This window comes from Dipodomys spectabilis, unplaced genomic scaffold, assembly GCF_019054845.1.
Source record: "Dipodomys spectabilis isolate Male_0828 unplaced genomic scaffold, ASM1905484v1 ptg000279l, whole genome shotgun sequence".
Taxonomy (NCBI): domain Eukaryota; kingdom Metazoa; phylum Chordata; class Mammalia; order Rodentia; family Heteromyidae; genus Dipodomys; species Dipodomys spectabilis.
In genome coordinates this window covers 382,548-403,367 of record NW_024870956.1, presented here as the reverse complement: position 1 = coordinate 403,367, position 20,820 = coordinate 382,548, and the positions used below count along the sequence as shown (strand labels likewise).

The following is a 20,820-nucleotide window of genomic DNA, read 5'->3' as shown; positions in this document are numbered from 1 at the left end:
AATGTTACATTTTTTGTCTATGAGACAAAGCCTGGAGAGCTCAATTACTGTGCTATGCAGTGGGTATTTGCTTATTTCATATTCTAGGAACCTGTAAAAATGTTTTCAGAAGTGGCTTTCCCACTTGACATTTCTGCCAGCATCCATTTTCTCTGTTTACTGATAGCATTTAATATGGTCATTATTTTATTATGGGAAGTAATTCTCATGCATGTTTTATGTTGTCATTTTAGTTTTAATATGCATTTATTTGATGACTGATGTTTTCTTGTGCTTATTTTTCACAAGATATATTTTGCTGGTATCTAACTGATGTTCTCTTAAACACTGGGTTTTGAGAATTTTATGTAAAATCTAGATTTGAAGCATTCTTCAGGTATAGGATTTGCAAATATTATATCCTTGACTATGGGTACACTTCATCATCATTATCATCATCATCATCATCATCATCATCATCATCATCACTATTAGAATTACTACTATTACTTTTTAACATGCATGTATGGTCTTGGGGCTTGAACTCAGGGTCCCTGAGATTTGTTGCAATTTGTTAACAATTTACCATTTCAGTCACGTCACACTTCTGGCTTTTTTGCTGATTAATCAGCGATAAGATTCTCAGAGACTTTATTTTGTGGGGGCTGGCTTCAAACAGCAATACTCAAATCACAGCCTCCCAAGTAGCTAGGATGAGATAAATGAGCTACTGCTCCCAAATTCTATTCACTATTTGTATATGAGCTTTCACAGACCAAATTTTTTTACACTTTCACTGAGTTCTACTATATCGTTTTCCTTGCCTATGATTTTAATGCCAAATTTCAGAATGCTTCATCTCCAAAATTGTCAAGACATCTTCCTTTGCTTTACATTTACATCACTCTTTTTGTTTTATATGCCACGTTTTAATCCTGCTTGAATTTAATATTTGAGTAAACTGTTAAGTTTAAGTCAATGTTTACTTTTTAATTCTCCCCAATACTGTCTAACCTATCACCACTTATTAAAGAGAATGTCATTCCACAAATGTTTGGTTTTACCCCTTATTAAATATTCCTTGATAATATTTATGTGGAGCTAATCATGCCCACAGACCCATTGAGATGTATAATCTTTCCTCTACAAATATAACAATTTTACATTTACAGTTTAATATTGGACTGAGAATTACATTCCAGTTTATTTTCGTTTGTCAATGAGTCAAAGAGTGCTGTTCAGGTGTTTTTAGAAATTGTTATACACATAAATAAAACTGTGAAGCTGGGCGATGCTGGCTCATGCTTGTAATCCTACCTTCATAGGAGGCTGAGATCTGAAGTTTGCGGTTCAAACCCAGCTGGAACAGGAATGTCCGTAAGACTCTTATGTCCAACTAACCACCGGAAAACCAGAAGAGAGGTGACACAGTTGCTCAATATGTAGAGAACTCACTTTGAGCTGAAGAGCATTGGGACAGTGCCCAGGCCCAGATTTCAAGCCCCATGAATGACCAAAAAAAGGGGAGGAGACAATTTATATCTTTGCTCAATTGTATCCTCCAATCAACAAAAACTATGTCTCCATGTATTTATATTTTTGCTTTTTTATTCAACATTGTATAATCTTCAATGACGGTGGGTGAACAGCACTTTAATACATTTTGACTGTGTTTGAAGATAGCACAAAATATTCACAGAAAACAGTTGAAAAATAAAGGGCAATGGAAATGGAGCAAGACAGAAATAGGTTAATCAGGCCCTTGATCAATATGGGAGTGTGTAAAGTATTTCAGCAAGATTTCTTCGTACAATTAATATACACCAATTAAGAAATATTTTCCAAAGGCATTGGTTTTCAAGTATAACATAAAGGATATATACAGATTCTGTAGTGAAATGAAAGAAAGATAGATGAGAAAATACAAATACCTACTTATTATAATTGTGTAAATAAACTAAGAAATTTGGTCAACATTCTGAGGGCTCATGGCTCATTGGACTAGAAAGCTGTTGGTATATAAGATAATAATAAAAAGTTAGATTTTAGCCTATCTTTCAGACTGCTTAATACTATTGTTTTGGAGTCAGTATTCTTTTTGGTGGTGGTGGTGGAGGTGTTGGTTGGTGTTGTGGGTGGTGGTCCTGAGCCTTGAACTCTGGGCTTGGGCACAGTCCCTCAGCTCTTCAGCTCGAGGCTAGTCATAGTGCCACTTCTAGGTTTCTGTTGGTTTATTGATGATAAGAGTCTCATGGACTTTTCCTGCCCAGGTTGGCTTTGAACTGTGATCCTCAGATCTCAGCCTCCTGAGTAGCTAGTATAATAGATGTGAGCCACTGACACCGGGCATGAGTCAGTATTCTTAGTACAAGGAAAAAATAAAAGCGGTTTGGAACAACCAAATGGCTATCTCAATAGATGCAGAAAAAGCTTTTGACAAGATCCAACACCCCTTTATGATGAAGACTCTGGAAAAACTATGAATCCAGGGAACATTCCTCAATATAATAAAGGCTGTATATGGCAAACCTCCAGCCAGCATTATATTAATGATGAAAAACTAAAGCCATTTCCTCTTAACTCAGGAAAGAGACAAGGATGTCCACTCTCTGCAGTTCTCAATTTAGTATTAGAATACCTAGCTAGAGCAATAGACAAGAGGGAAACATAAAAGGAATCCAAATAGGGAAAGATGATGTAAATCTCTCCCTCTTTGCAGATGACATGATCATGTATGTAAAGAGTCCCACAGACTCCACTCCCAAATTACTCATGCTGGTTCAAAACTTTGGCAAAGTAGCAGGGTAGAAAATTAACTCTCAAAAAAACAATGACTTTTCTGTATGCCAACAATTAGAAAAGCATGGCTGAAATCAGGAAAGCAACTCCATTCGAAATAGCCCCACAAAAAATAAAATACCTAGGAATTAACTTAATCAAAGAAGTGAAGAATCCTTATGATTAAAACTATAAAAAAAACTGAAAAAGGAAACCAAATCAGAATTTAGAAAGTGGAAAAGCCTCCCATGCTCCTGGATTGGAAGGATCAACATCGTGAAAATGGCAAGACCTCCCAAGGCTATTTACAAATTCAATGTGATACCTATCAATATTCCAAACTCATTCGTCAAGAAAATAGAAGAGGTAATCTAAAAATTTATATAAAACAATAAAAGATGCCCTATAGTAAAAATGATCCTTAACGGAAGTGTTGGAGGAATATCAATACCAAATTTTAAAGTCTGCTACAAAGCGATAGTAATCAAAGTAGCTTGGTAGTGGCACAAGAAGAGACCCCAGGACCAAGGGCATATAATTGAAATCCCAGAAATGAACCCACAGATCTATAGCCACCTAATCTTTGAGAAGGTAGCTAAAAAAATAGAATGTAAGACAGACAACCTCTTCAGTAAATGGTGCTGGCATAATTGGTTAATCATTTGTAGAAAACTAAACATTACAGGAAAAATAGGAGATATCCTAGGTCTCCTAGGCACAGGCTGAAATTTTAATAGCGACCCAGAAACACAACATGACAAAGGGCAAAGCTAGCAAGTTCAAAGGAAAGCCCACGGATTGGGTGAAGATCTTCACTGGAAATACAACAGACAGGGTCTCATATCTAAAATATACCTCGAACTCAAAACATTAAATCCCCCAACAAAAAATCCTCAAAGAAACAACTGCCCAATAAATAAGTGGGCTACAGGCTTACAGGGAAACTTCTCTGAAGAGGAAGGAAGGATAGCCAATAGGCACATGAAAAAATGCTCAAGCTCCCTAGCCATAAAAGAAATGCAAATCTAAAAACTGACATACCACCTCATCCCACTTAGGATGGCTATAATAAAACTAATAACAAGAGAAGCTGCAGGAGATGTTGGTGCGACTGTAAACTTGTTCAACAACTTTGGAAAGTAGTATGGAGGTTCCTCAAAAGACTACATAGCGCTCCCCGAAGACCCAGCAATCCCACTTTTGGGCATTTACCCAGATGTTCACACACGAGACCATATGAAAGCTACCAGCACAACTATGTTTACTGCAACATTATTTACCATAGCTAAGATACAGAACCAAAACAGATGCCCATCAGTAGACGAATGGGTCAAGAAAATGTGGTATATATACACAATGAAATTCTATGTCTCCATCAGAAAGAATGACATTGCCACATTTGTTAGGAAACTGAAAGACTTGGAAAAAATTATATTAAGTGAAGTAAGCCAGGCCCAGAGAAACGTAGGTCCTATGGTTTCCCTTAATTGCAAAAACTAGTATATGTCTAATACAAAGAGAAACTGTCAGACAGGTTGATGTTCGGTGAAATGAACACCAAGATAAAGACTCAAATGGTTTTTTTTTCTTGCTATTGTTTCTAGCATGATTATAAGATTATTTCATTGTTGCTTTCCATGCTTCTCCCCCACGGTATAACCCTTGTTTTCACTGTGTTTGATGTGGGTATAATTTGGGGAGGGCAAGGTAAAAACAAATTGGGATACAGGTGGACCCATTGCAACAATGACATTTAGAAGACATTATGTCCAAAAACGAACTTTCCAACTTTGGTGCGGCTTTAGGCGGGAAGAAGGGGAGATGGGAAGGGGAAACAAAGGAGAAGACAACAATGATTGATAAGAAATTTACTCATTACCTTGTTCAAGTACTTATAAACCTTCTGTATGTATTTTCACAATAAAAAAAATCATGAAATAATAAAGTAAAAATCATGTCAAGTTTTTTTGTCGGCCTTGGGGCTTGAACTCTGGGCCTGGCACTGTCCATTAGCTCTTCAGTTCAAGGTTACCACTGTACCACTTGAGTTACAGTGCTGTTTTTAGTTTTCAAGAGATATATTGGAGATAAGTGTCTCACAGACTTTTTATGCCCAGGCTGGCTTTGAACCACTATCCTCAGATCTCAGACTTTTAGGTAGCTAGGATTACAGGTATGAGCCACTAAAGCGCAGATTCAAGACAATTAAAAAAAAAAGCAAATTTATTAAAACTTCTGTCTTTTTCCAATAAATTATCTTACTTTTTCAGCATTAGTTTATAACTATGAATTATTTTTACATGTAACTGTGAATTTTTAATAGAATCAAATATGTTTTACTATTACTCAGTATCTCACAAAAATCCACTGTAATTGACTTTCCCCAAAGTCAATTATTATATACTTTATTACTCACAATTATTATTACCCTTTATATTACATATAGTTTGAAGCGAAAATAGTTTGGACCATTTGAGATAAATTAGTAGATGTTATTTTAGCATTATAAATTCACATTTGTGATTTTTAAACGAAAGAAAGAAGATTTTAGATTTAAAATCAAATATGAATGTGTAGTGTGTCCCAATTGAACCAAAAATTCAGAGTTCATACACACAAAATTATTTTCTTTCCACTAAAGACCTTGAAGTAATACTATTGGAAATAGTGAGGCAAGAGGAGGAAGAATTCATATCATGTCACACAATGTCTTTTATTCTGCTACCCCGTCCACTATGAAGACCTGCCCATTCCCAGTTGTCACAAAATTTCAAGTGTCTCTCTAATAACTCTATTTGGAAAAGTTCTAAATCACTGATTCTTTTTTTTTATACTTTCCCTTATATGAAACAAAATATAGACACAAAACAATTGAAATAAAATGCAAACATATTTTGAACTCGCCCCAACTGGAAAAACAACCAACAAAGTAGAACTCCCCCAGGAACAAAAACAGGTTGTGCCCAGTTTTTTTAAGCACTAAAACCTCAATTACATGTTAAATTGGAGTAGAGCCATAAAGATAACTGTGTCTAAGAAAAACGGTTGTGTTAATTTGTAATTAAATTCATCAAAATGAACCTAACATAGCAAATCCATTGAAGGGATCAAATTGTTTAAAACAAATGTGACTGTATGCGGAGTGAGACCTGCACATATCTAAAAGAATAAAATAACAAAGTCATGACATACTTAAAAAATTCAGAAATGCAACGAATAAGTCTAATAGTATCCATATTGAGACCTAATTCCTACTTATTTAACAAGAAAAAATACGTAAATAACAGAATCTGAGCAGTGTACATGAGTGTATATAATTTGAAACTACTCCAAATTATACTTTGTAGAAGACTGAATGTGGCTTATCTAAAGGAAAACATCAACACATGATATAAATTAAATTAAAAATCTATGAAAAGAGAGAAGTAGTTTCTGGAAAATAATCTGTCTAGTACTGACAAAATTTTTGAATACCTATTTAGATAGATCCAAATAAAAAGACCCAAGTTCCTCGAGTTGATTTGAAACTTTGGCAAAGTAGCAGGATACATCTGTAACATTATTATGGATGTTGACTTTGGCATGCAATTCATTTCCTCTTTGATCTGACAAATGAATATATAAAAGAACAGAACTTCTCCAATTAAATATCAAAACCTAACTAAACATATAACCCGAAAAGTCATCATGTAAGCTGTATTGCAACTGGAGTAAAAGAAAAATCAGCCACAATGATTCTATATTTATTGCAAATGTTGATTTTTTTCATAAATTATTTCAATTAGCTTGCATTTTTAAAGCATTGTGTTAAATGATGTATATCTTGGTAACTAATTTAGGATGCCTCCTTAAATTTTGTTCTGATTATAATGACTCACTTCAGTTCCTAACCAATAAAATGATGTTAATTACAAAAATTCTAATAACCACTGTTTATAATACACAAAATTTCATAAGCATGACACAAGTTAGCATTGGTTAACATTTTGATATCATGGTCCCATGACTTATGAGAAGTATCTGCATGAGTACCATTGTACCTAGATTCCTCATCCTAAATTTAGCCACTGTTAAAAAATGTTTATATCTTTATTTTTCACCCATCAGAGATTAAATCTGAGTATAAAGCCTAAGGAAAATGATGAAGTAAGAACTTACCTTTTCAGGATATAAGTAAACAACATACAACATAGAGTAACTCACTGGTTTAAAGTCAACCTATTTCTCTAAAACCTTCTAAGCTTTTCCTTACAATATGTATTACTCTCATCAAGGGAATGGGGAATGTGAGAAGAGGACTAACCAAGCATTGCCTTCAAATATACATAATTTGGATTTACCTCTACATTTTGCTATAAGCATTTGTGATAAAAATGTATGAATAATTGATTTTCTGGTCAGGTATAATATATCCTAGTTTCATATATCAAACTACATTCAGAAAATGGTATATTCCAATTAACGAAAGAAAGTCCTGGCAGAAAAATATGGTATCTCTATACTATGTGACGCCCAATTCTTAGGTATTTCATTATGCCTCCATTTAATGAATGTGATTGTTTAAATGCTTCATAACTTATTAATTAAAACGGATCAGAGTACCATAATATAATTGTGTATAATTTTGGGCTGGGAAGGTGGCTCAGTGTTAGAGCACTAGCCTTGCATGCATGAGGCCCTGGGTTCGATTCCTCAGCACCACATAAGCAAAAAGAAAAAAGTCAGAAGTGGCCCTGTGGCTCAAGTGGTAGAGTGCTAGCCCTGAGCTGAAGAACTAAGAGACAGAGCCCAGGCCCAGAGTTCAGTCCCCCACAAACATATTTATATGTTTGTGTGTGTATGTATAATTTTATCCTAGAATCATTCAAGAAGTGCCCATTAAATCATAACATACATGACATTCCATTGGTATTCATTTAGACAGGAATGTATTTCTTAGGATCTCCTGCCATTTGGAGGTGGCAGGACCATGATTCCAACTGTGGGATCCAGCTCCCACCACCTTAACCTCAGCATAGGGAACTCACTGGTCTATCTATGAACATCAGCAAGACCAGTGATTAAGCAGGCACCATTGGCTCTCAGCAGTCCTCCTTGATACTTACAAGGCTGTGATAGGAAGATCATTGTCAAAGTCACCCTAGGCAGAAAAGTCCTTGAGACACCTGTCCAACTTCTGTGCTAACAAAGCCAGAAGTAGAGCCATATGGCTCCAGTGGTAGAGGGCTAGCCTTAAGCAAAAGCAGCTCATGGGCTCTGCCCAGATCCTGAGTCAGCGGTCCGGGACTGGCAACAAAAAGACATACACAGAAATCTGTGCAGACATCTGGATAAAGCAGGTCACATACAGCAGCCTTTATTTACATTTTATTATGAGGCCAATGCAGGAACAGTCACAAACCAGGCAGGGGAAGAAAAAAATCAGGTTTCTCAGAAGTAACCAGTATTCAGAAAATTAAACATGGGGAAGTAAAATGGTAGCATACTTATGTAAAAACTACCATGAAGAAAAAGATAAGGGGTGGGGCTGGGAAGGTAGCTCAGTGGAAGAGCACTTGCCTTGCATGCCCCAGGCCCTGGGATTGATTGCTCAGCACCAAATAAGCAAAAAGAAAAAAAAAGCAGGAAGTGGTGCTGTGGCTCAAGTGATAGAGTGCTAGCCTTGAGCTAAAGAGCTGAGGGAAAGTGCCCAGGCCCAGAGTTTAGGCCCTATGACCAGACCCAAAAACAATTCAAAAAAGAAAAAAAGAAGAGGAGGTTGGGAATGTGGAGTAGTGAGAGAGTGCTTGCCTAGCATGCAAGAAGCCCTGGGTTCAATTCCTCAATAGACATTCACAGAAATAGCCAGAATTGATGCTTTGGCTCAAGTTGTAGAGTGCAGCATACAGTGCCCAGGCCATGAGTTCAACCCAAGTGCAGGCAAAAAGATAGGTAGGTAGGTAGGTAGGCAGGCATGCAGATAAATATAGATAGATAGATAGATAGATAGATAGATAGATAGATAGATAGATAGATAGATAGATAGATAGATACATAAATACATAGACACATAGATAGATACATAGATAGAGACATAGATAGATACTAGATACATAGAAAGATGAGAGATGAATATGGTCTTGGATGTCAGGAGGAAAGAAGGGAATAAGTCCCAGTCATGAGGCCTTCTGCAGTGTGCCAGGCCACCAGCATCGCCTTCACACTACCACAGAGCAGGAAGACTGTCTCTTTCCCACTTCTCAGGCAACTGAGGGCCCCAGAGTCAAGTGGGCAGAGCCAGGTTCTAACTCAGGTGCTTGGTGACAGAAGAGAAAGGGCCCTGCCTCTCCTTGGACTGGGGACTTGCATTAATGATGTGGAGAATGAAGGAAGGAGAAAAGACTGGCAGAGGTAGAAGAAGGGTCTTCAAATCTGACAGATGGAGAGTCAAAAACCCATTCCTTAAGACCAGATGGCAAGGTTTTTCTGCTCTGTTCCTCCCTTCTTCCCCACTAAATTGGTGCTCTATTGTTAACCTAAAGATAGGCTGAGGCTCCCTTCACCTGAGGGAGGAAGGTTAATTAGTCATTGTTTGAAGAGGCAGAGAAAAGCCTGACCATGGTGTAACTCTAATAAATATTTCAGGTTTCCCCACAATGCTGTCTGTGCCTGGAATGAATGAAGTGGTTTTCCAGCTCACATCCCTGTTGAGTGTGTACATTCTGTCACCTAATCCTGCAGGCATAGATCTCTTCACCTAGACTGGCTTTTGCAACTGTTTTCTGTCCTTCAAATATAGTGTTACACTGGAGTTCATCATGCTAACAGGGCTAGGGTTTGGATCCTGAGAACTTCATTTGAACACATGATGGGTCAATAATGTTTTTTCCTGCTTCTATAGCTCGAGAACTTCTCATCACCAAAGGAAACACAAGAAGCTCTTGAACATCTGACCTTTCAGAAGTGGAAGTTAAAGTGTCATACATTTTCCGGTCCTGGCTGGCTTTACCCTGTGATCCTCAGACCTCAGCCTTCTGAGCTTGGGTAACAGGCGTGAGCTACGGGTGCTCTGCTAGGTTCAGAACTGTAATGACATTGACAATACAAGTCCACTGCTTATCACAAGGGGTTTGGAGAGCCTTTCAACAATGGACCATTCAGAACCCTGTACGACATAAGTTTATAATGCTAGAATCTGAGAGGCTGGGCATATGGATGTGCTACAATTGAACCTTGAGCTCTGACTCCAATTCTGGTGTACACCAGCATTCATTTTACATACAATGTTCTCCTAATTAGCAAATAAGGAAAGTAATTTGATTAACCCTCACTTTTTTTTTCCATTTGTGTGCCTCCAGCTCAAGCCTGGGCATCGGTCCCTGAGCCCTTCAGCTCAAGGTGAACATTCGACCACTTGACCCACATCGTCAGGTGGGGTCTTTTTCTTGTTCATTGGAGATACGAGTCTAACAGGCTTTCCTTGCCTAGGCTGTTTTTGAACTGTGGTCTTCAAATCTTAGCTTCCCGAAAAGCCAGGGTTCCAGTTGTGAGCCACAGGCATCTGGCCTATTGTTTTGACAATCCTGGGGCTTATTCTTAGGGGCTGGGTACTGTCTCTGAGCTTCTTTTCTCAAGGCTAGCACTCTACCATGTGAGTCACTCCACAGTTTCTGGCTTTTTCTGAGTATGTGGCACTGAGGATTCAAACCCTGGCATTCATGCATGCTGAGCAAGCTCTACCAATATGCCACATTTCTAGCCCCAGCCTTGCAATTTTATCCCTCAAATTGCCTATCCTCAAGAAAAGGCTTGTGAGTATAAATCATCTAAAAAATGCCTATAGGAAGTGTCCAAAGACAAATAAGACAAAGCTCATATTTGGAGAGACTTTAAGCATGTGAAGACTGTGACAAATGCTTCCATTAAATTATATATCATGTTTCAACACTTAAAAATGTATTAATGAAAAATTAGTCAATGTCCTAAATTATTGTATATAATTTGATAATAGATATACAAAATGTACTAAATATTATGTGTATAATAACACTAAATACAACAAACAAACAATAAATAAATCAAGTAAAAAATAAAATAAATACAAAATAATTAATAAAAATCATAATATGTAATAAACATACACAAGTAAACATATATTACACATATGTAGAAATATTTTTCCTTTGCATGGCCTTCATTCAGACTCTGCGAACTCTAGACTGAATTTCTTTTCCACAAGGAGAGTGAGTTTTGCCTTCACCCATGGTGCTAAAGAGTTACCTGAATGTTGAATTCATGGTTCTGATAAAAAATTTCAGAAGAGTATTAAAGTTATGACAGTTAAATTTTAATTGTTAAAACTTTTTAACAACTTAGCCTATTAATAAAAGTTAAAATTGCCTGGGAGAATTGGCTTTCATTGAAAGAAATCAATGGAGACTTGGTAGAGAGGGAGCAATGTGGGTGAAGATGGCTCTTTTTCACAGTAAACAAACAAACCTCAGAAAACTTGCTGTAAATCCTGTAGGTTTCCTTGAGAATTGTCCTTACGCAGGAAATATACTCTCACTCTGTGAAACAAAGTTGTAGTGGAATTTAAATTCAAAGTTCTTAAAAAAACAAGGCATCAAATTTTGTGAATTAACCTTTAATTACCAAGCAGTAATTCTCTGAAAAAGATAACTTGGATCAAAATATTTAGGGAGAAAGTTCCCTCCACAATGAAAGAAAGTATTGGGTTACACTTCTCTGTTTGTAACACGTTCCACAATATCTTTGCATGTGAAGCAGTGAAACACAGAAAAAATAACTGATTGGATACTTCAAACAAATGATTTCACAGTTCTAAGTGGCTCACAAAAAATAAAATCCTTATTAACATGAGATAGTGAACAAATCTCTTATTACATAAGCTAAAAAATTTCGGGTTTGGCAAAGAATTTAGAAAATGGAAAAGGTAAGAAAACACGTTCTTAGAAGCACTAGTTAAGCGTATTGGCTTCTGCAGTGGAGGGAGGCCAAAACATGTGGAGTAATGGGTTCTTGATCTTATTTCTTCCATTCTATCTTCACAAGCTATCAAGTGTGTCTCAGGACTAGAGTATCCAGTTAGACAAAGAGAACTCACAGAAGAAAGATAACATTTGCAGCAGATGTATGTGATTTATAACCTTAGACAAACTATTTAAATTTGTTCAAAATTCTCCCCTACCCCAAACTGCCCTCTTTAGACTGCTCTTCATAAACTGCTTAAAATTTTGAGAGGTCATATTCATACTCTCTAGAGATTGTTGTTTGGTTGTGATTTTTGTGTGTTTTTGTTTTGGTTGTGGTTTTTAACTGAATTACAGAAGATTGTGCAAGTGTGTTACAATTAAATATATCCATCTAATTGTCCAATGCACCTAGGTCAGAGTCACTCTTATGATTCTCAACTAACGCCTATTCCAAGATTTATTTACGATTTTGCACTTCCTTCATCACATGTTAAAATTGCGTACTCTCTGGTTTCAACTTCCTGTTAGTCATTCTGTTAAACTGTCTGTTAATACTTTGAAAGGTTAATATACATTCCATGGAGTTACAATCCTGCATATACTTGAACTGGTGTCAGCTTAGATTTAAATAACTTATTCATCTGCAATAACAATTTAAAGGCTGGAGACGTAAAGCACCTAAACATAATTTAATTCTCATCCATTTGTATGATTAATTTTAGTCAACAAGAAAGTTTAAAAATGGCTTAGAATATATTCCTAACTACCAATTTTTAGAAATGCCCTTGTACAATGTTGTGATTAATTTATTTTACATGGGAAAATATTTTCTACTACCTATAAGTTTTGGAAAAACAAGAAAACTAAAATTTACTACTATAGATAAATATGATAGAAATACAAGATAGATTTTATGTTTGTCATATCTATGATGAATACCATATTAAAGAATTAAAGTCATATTTCTTACTACATTGGACAGATAAGGAAAACATAAAAGAACATATGATGAGGCAAATATTTGTGACTTTTTAAAATGTACCTTATTGGTGATGTTAGGGAAAAGAACCCTAAGATATGTATTCAAATGTTTATTTTTCATGTGATTGTTTCTAATGCATTTATAATTTTATTTCTTTGTTGCTTTGTATATCCCTCCCCCCACAGAGTAACCCCCGCTTTCACTGTATTTGATGTCGGTATAATTTGTAGAGGGGGGAAAACAAGTCGTTTAAATAACGATACAGTTGGACCCGTCGCAACAATGAGAAGTACAAATCGTTATGTCGAAAACGAACTTTACAACTTTAGTTGGGGGGGGAGGGTGGCGGGGAGGTCTGGGCGTGGCAGGGGAAGGATGGAAAGGGATGGGATGGGGAAACAAAGGAGGAGGCTACAATGCTTGATAAGAAATGCACTCATGGGCTGGGAAGGTGGCTCAGTGGTAGAGTGCTTGCCTTGCATGCTCGAGGCCCTGGGTTCGATTCCTCAGCACCACATAAGCAAAAAGAAAAAAGCCGGAAGTGGCGCTGTGGCTCAAGTGGTAGAGCGCTAGCCTTGAGCTGAAGAGCTGAGGGACAGCGCTCAGGCCCAGAGTTCAAACCCCACGACTGGACCAAAAAAAAAAAAAAGAAATGCATTCATTATCTTGCCCATGTAATTGTAACCCTTCTGTACAGTATTTTCAAAATAAAAAATAAATAAAATAAATAAATTAATTAAATGTACCTTATTAAGTAATGAAATTTTCTTTATGTGCTAATGTTTGGGTTTGAAATATGGGATGCTGATCTACTTAACACATTTCTGGAAGGCACCTACTGAACAACACAATGGTGGGTGGTACTCTTTCTCCACTTTAATGAATGGTTGAACCTGTTTGGAATTAGTGGTGGGTAAATAAATCAACTCTATTGTAACTTTCTCCATACACTTGAAACACTTGTAATGTCCCTAGTTATCATCTACTTGTCAAATGTTATTTTGGCAAATGTGATATTAAAAAGCTTATTTGAAAAGGAATATATTTTCAGGAGACTAAATGTAGGTTATCATTGGTTTGAGAATGACAACATTTTTATACCAGAGAACCAAGTTTTACTGAAGTACCAATATTTTGAATCACTAAGGGTTTTCTCAATTAATGTTTTTCTAAATTAAATTTGACCTCTAAGTTAAGTTTTCAGGGACTTGTTAAACCAATTAAGGATCTAGCCTTCCAGGAACTATTTTTTTGCCCACTTATGCTGGATTGAAATATTTCATTAATCATAGGGGAGGGATATTAAAAATAATCTTATGACACTTCGTGATCTTGTTCACTCATATGGGCTTGTCATCTGTAAATTGAAAGTTTGAATTACAGTACTTTCTCTCAGAGTTTGTGATCTCAGCCTCTATTTTAAGTTGCCTTGCATTATAAAATTGCTTACTGCTAATTTCTTCATCTTGAGGAATTGGGGTCCTGAAATATAGTAAATGAGAAATTGAGATGGGTCTTCAATTACTTTCTGTTGGCATGTTACATAGGCCTAGGTGAGAAGTTTTGCGACTATTATCTGATGATGCAGGTAACTGGAACCTGGGATCCTAGGACCCACGGGTCCCGCAGAATAATAATATTTTTTTAGACATCATATCAGCAAAATTTGGCCATAATCAGTAGGAATGCTTCAGAAATATGGAGAAAAACAGTTTGGGAATAATGAGTTAAAACAATAACTAGAGCAGCAGAGTAAAATCCCTTATAGATTAGAGGAAAACAACATTGTTTTTTTACCCTGTGAATTCAGAAGACCAAGAACACTTAGAAGGTATCACAAGTTTATGCCGAAGACATTGCACTATTTTTTTATATTCTAATATATATTCTAAACCTAATTATTTACATTCCAATTCTCTTTATTGGAATAAATAAATATCAATATATTTGTCAAATTATCAACTAATTCTAGTAAGTTTCACTGTGTGAAATAAAAAATCAGCACATATAAATATAAAATATATAATAATATATAACATAATGAAAAGGCACGTGTTTTACATTGTTCTGTTGTAGTTAGTGTATCAAAGGCAACTCTGTTTTAAAGTATTATTGCATTATCTCTACCTCAGTGTTTGATAGAGTTAGACCTAAAGCTTTACCACTTGTAGATTTACAGCCTGGAGGTAAGAGGAAATATTATGATTAATACATTATCAATTTAAAGCCTAATATTGAGGAGAAACATATGGACTCCTCCTGCAACTATGAAAATATTTGGTTATAGAAAGGCAGCAGTGTAAGTTCCTGCCTGGTTGGATGATAGACAGGCCAGGACATTAGGTCATCATGCATATGAACAATTTTTTCACCTTCTTGGCTTTAGCTACTTTTGAAATGGTAGGTATTATAAACAATTATATTTTGATTAATTATATTTTAGTATGAAAAGTTCAGTCTGAACTGTTCCTCTCTCTATGATACCTTGTAACTAAGATTAATTTTGTTCAAGTAATATAATCTATACTCTCAGGGTAAGATATTCTGGTTGGTCTGTTCCTACAGGGAAGAAGAGTAAAGGACCAGGTAAACATTTGTGTCAGTAAGACCTCATTTGGAAAATTTCAGTTGTAGAAGTTTAGAAGTAGCTCTTACGCAAGGCTTACTTTGAATCCATTAGCTCCACAATGCTCAGTTGGATAAATAAGTACTTGAAAAAGCCATCACCTTTGGACCTATATATAAATACTTGAAAGTACGATTAAATCCCACATTAAAAAGACTTAAAATTGTCACGGATAAAAAAATTGCGTATGTGAGCAATCGACTGAACAATATAATTTTTTTCCAATATTCACAGAATTTTAGGGAAATAAGATCAATAGCATTGTTAGGCAACCAAGGATATACGCCTGTATAAAGTTTGACTCATTAACTACTTAAATTTAGAGGATACTACATGCTTCTGTAGCACATATACCCAAATTAAAATACAGAGATTAACATGGCACTTGCACAAGGATGATATGAAAATTTGTGAATATTCCATATTTTTCATTCTACAGATATAAGAAATTAAAAAAGTTATTAAAAACGATTACAAAATTACAAGTGTATCAATACACGTAATTCATATAATTAAAAGTTAGTTTGACATCAGTGTATTAAATCTTCACACTAGAAAAGCCTTTATGTAGCATAAACTTTACAAAACTTTTGAAATTATACAACTTTGACATTTTATCCCAAAGAAATATAATACTATAAGGACCTAGGAAAAAAAGGAATCTTAAACTGTTTCTATATGGAATGCAATCTGAAAGGACACAATAATGAACCTATATATTATAAAACAATGTAGAATTCAGAGTATACCTAGGAGAGGATAAAATAGATTATAGGCATTATACAAACATAGAATGTAGAATATTTTAAAATATACTTTTCCAGCCAAGCATCAGAAATACTTTAGTTTCTGTACTACTGATTTCAACAGGTAAGAAAATTCTTTCTGATTAAGAAATCACACACTCTGCAGAACTCATTATAGATGTATACAAAAACTCTTGAATACATTTTGACATCAAAGGCAGGCAATTCACTTGGAAGAATTCCACGGAATCCATGAATTTTTACAGTAAGATATCGCTGTTGCTGGGCGCTGGAGGCTCACGCCTATAATCCTAGCTACTCAGGAGACTGAAATCTGAGCATCACAGTTAAAAGCACGGGCAGGAGAGTCCATAAGACTCTTTTCTCAAATAAACCACTAGAAAACCAGATGTGGAGCTGTGGCTCAAGCGCTAGAGAGCTCTCCTTGAGCTGAAGAGTGCAGGGATAGAGCCCAAGCCCAGAGTTCAAGCCCCACAACTGACCAAAAAAAAACCCCACAAAACAAGATATTGATTGCTGTTATTTGTATTGTGAAAATATTTTGTATGGACACAAAGGACGGATTGGCATTTTTGAAATTTAAGAAACTTAACTGAACTATTAGAACTTAGAAGAACAATTCGTAAAGCCTTCCACAACTTCCAAGCGGTAGTGATACATATTTATCCTTTTGGCAATATCAAATGCAGTTTCTTCCAAGTTGTTCTTCAGGCCTGGATTGACATAATGGTTCAACAGGAGGAGATCCAGAATATCTTTGCTATCTCAATTCTCAGCAGCAAGGGGGACAAGAGGCCTTTAGTTTTGTCATTGGTATCTGCATCATGATGAAGTAAAAAAGAAGCCACTCTGGTATTATTCCACATATATACACTGTGCAGGGGTGTCCAGGCATCTACAGTTATTGTATGTTCCTCTTGAGCCACCAACTCACGGATAACGTCTAAGTGTCCACTGTAGGCTTCCCGGTGAAGAGGGGTATACACATTGTCATCCCTAGTATTCACATGAGTGGCCATTTTGAAGTAGTCTCCGCACTGTAGTAAGCCGATCATTTTCAGCAGCCCAAAGAAATTTGTTTGGATCCTTCTCCATTTTTTTCTTGTAATTGATACCATTCCTTACTTTTTCATCCTTTTCTTCATCTTCATCAGAATTGCCTAACCAGAGACTTTGATACCAGTGGGAATGAGGTGTCCATGTATTTCCCAGTGGGAATGAGGGGTCCATGTATTTCCCTAATAATTCACATTGGTAGAACTGGTCAGAAATATCTGGTGAATTCTTGCTTATGTTTTTAACCATGATTTATTTTCTCTTTTTCCATTTTTACTATTCAAAATTATTCTAACTAGGGTGTAGGGAATTGATGGAGAGCAGAGGAAAGATGTTACACCGTATTCAAAGGTAAAGAATGAAAATGAGGGCCAGTGGTGTCTTCATGTGCAGCTCCTTCTAGGAATGAGAAAGTATGAAATAATGCCTTCTGTATAAATGATTTGGGGAATGGCAGAGCAGAAAATGAAATGATGCAACCAAAAATATAAAAGCAAAATAAATTAGGATAATTATGGAGCAATCATATTATCTATGAGAACCATGAAGGAGAGAGGAAGAGAGATGTGCAATGACCTAGTTAGCAACAAAATCCATGCCTCTGATCAATTTATTGAGCAAGCAAAAAAATTTTTTTTAAATGATGGGAATAGAATGTATGTATTTACTTGAAATTAGTAAATACATTTTTAGTAGCCTACATAGAGAGAAACATCTTTGACCAAATTACAGATAAGAATCTAAATCCTTGATAATTCTAGTAACAGATCTGACTGAAATCAATTGAATCCCACTTTTCCTGTACAGTGAAGGAATAGGTCCAGGCTAGGAAAGCAGCTAGAGAAGTCAGGCCAATCATGCTTCCAGTGTAAGTGGAAGCATGATTCTGAACTTTTTTTTGTGTGTGTGCTGATTCTGAACTATTGCTTTGAACATTATATACTCCAAGAAGAAAAAGTGAGAATTGATAGCAAAGGACTACTAATACATTTTAACTTCTCATTAAGCACTTTCAATCATCAAAATCACATGAAGACAATAGACAGGCCTACTTATTTAGATGAAAATCAAGTGTCATTAAAAACACAAGGAATTTAAGTAGTCATGCAAAGGACTTCCATTTTACTACTACATTATACATTTTTTTTCTAATGTTGGGTAACAATAAATAATGGATCTATTAGAAAGCTCCTAAGCTCATATATTCAATAATGAGTTCTCTTACATTATATCATGGTATTTTTGTGTATGGTATTAAGAAGAACTTTACATTACTAACTTGAATTTCTGACAAGACAATATCATCACTGTACATCTTGCTTTTATACTTTCAGTTTCAAATTACTATCTAAATGTGTGCATTACATAAGTATAGAGAAAAAAGTAGAAGCCACACTGATGACTCATGCCTTTAATCCTAGCTAATACGAAAGATGAAATCTGAGGATTGTGATTTGAAACCAGACTAAGAAAAAAAATCCATTAGACTCTGATTTGAAAGTAACCAGCAAAAGCTAGAAATGGAGCTGTGGTACAAGCAGAAAAATGCTTGCCTTGAAGAAAACTAAAACAAAACAAAATAACAAATTCTGGCTCAGGGCCAGACCCTGAGTTCAAGCCATAGTATTAGCACCAAAGAAATGAATTAATTATTTAGGTAATTAATTAATTAGAAATAAATTAAGTGGTCACATGTGGAGAGGTAGGTAAAATGTAAAACCTGTAGTGACTAGATTATGTATTATTTTGTAATAAGGCAAATTATCATTTCTCCTAATCACTAATATTTTATTTAAACTTTTTTGTACAATAAATCCTGAATTTTTCATGCATGTATATGTGTGTGTACATGTGCGCACATGTGTGTTGTGTATATGTGTGCATGTGCTGTTGCAATGTTGCTTGCCAATGAGGACAGGGTGAGGCTGAAAAGAGTTAAATGTTGTAATGTTTTTATTTATCAGTGTTCTGTCATGTCATTTCATTGGAACCACCCTTGTACATTTTATTTGTCAAATAATAACATCATCATAACCAAAGCATTTACAACATTAAGTTATATAAAAGAGACTGCTTTCAGCTCTTATATGTTAGGTTAGAAGATACAGAAATAATTAGGTAGTAAGTTATTACTATATGATGACTGTCAGTACAAAATATGTACCTGGGATCTTATATGGGTTATAAATTTAAGTTACACTCATGAAGTAAGTTTGACTGACTTGACCAAACAAGTATTACTTTCTGGTTATTCCTGTGAAATCCAAGGTGAATAAACTCTTTCCGGATTTCTATTGAAAATAACTTTCTTTGTAAGATCATATCTCTTCTCACTAAGAGATAATCAATCCCATATTACGTTTGAATACCCCATCTTATTGACTGAAAATAAGTATTGTAGTTATGCTTGTTAGATATTCCTTTCATAAACAAACAAAAATCATGTGTCATCTCCAGATTGTGAATATATGTGAAGTTGTTTTGTACATGCAAAGGGAACTTCACTAATGACTGTTTTGTGGGAGTAAATATCACAACTTTAACAAATAGAGCTTTTTGAATATCTTTTCCAATAAAAATAACATCCCAGAGAGAGTCTTGCAATTTCTGAAAAGCCTTTGAATATTTAAGTATTATTTCAGTTCATTGACTATGCAGCTAAAGACATTTCTGAAATAAATATTAAGATATGAAAATGTAAGTGGGTATATAGGCATTTTATGCATCATTTTATGAAAAGCCAGTTTTTATGAAACTAAATGAAATAGAATAAAAGAATGTAAGTGAATTTGGTAAGCTAATTATTAGTATAACTCTTTTCTATTAACACAGGCCTTTGAATGTAGATGATAAAGTTAAATTATTTCCATTGTGTCTATGCACTTCAGTTAGTTTTAGAATCTTTATAGTTATAAGAGTGAATTTGTAGTATAAATAAAGGTCTTTTAAAATGATTAAGATTAATCTTGTGTTTTGTGTCCTACTCTCAACAAAATAAGTTATTAGAGTTGTTGATTTTTGCCATTCCAACTGGGGTGAAGTGGTATCTAAATGTTATTTTGATTTGCATTTCTTTTATGGCTAGGGAGGTTGAGCAGTTCTTCATGTGTCAATTGGCCATTCTTCTTTCCTCTTCAGAGAAGTTTCTCTTTAAGTCTTTAGCCCACTTACTTATTGGGCAGTTGTTTCTTTGAGGATTTGTTGTTGGGGGATTTAATTTTTTGAGTTCCAAGTATACTTAAGTTATGAGACCCTGGTTCGGTGTATGGCTAGTGAAGATCTTCTCCCAATCTGTGGGTTTTCTATTGATCTTGCTAGCTATGTCCTTTGCCATGCAGAAGCTCTGCAACTTCATGCAATCCTATTTGTTCAACCTTTCTTTGATTTGTTGTGTTCCTGGGTCTGTATTAAGAAAATTTCGGCCTGCGCCAAGGAGTCCTAGGGTTTCTCCTATTCCATCTTTTAATGTTTTCAGAGTGTCTGTTTTGACCCCAAGGTCTTTGATCCATTTGGAGTTGATTCTGGTGCAGGGTGATATATAAGGAACTAGCTTTAGTTTTCTACAAATAGTTAACCAATTTTGCCAGCACCATTTACTGAAGAGGCTGTCTTTCTTCTATTCTATTTTTTTTAGCTCCCTTATTCAAGATTACATGG

General features: G+C 35.5%; 1 pseudogene; it reads left to right on the top strand.

Annotated features, from left to right (window-relative positions):
* The first annotated feature begins 15,673 nt into the window (after positions 1–15,673).
* LOC122126484 lies at positions 15,674–15,769 on the top strand (annotated as a pseudogene).
* Positions 15,770–20,820: the final 5,051 nt, after the last annotated feature.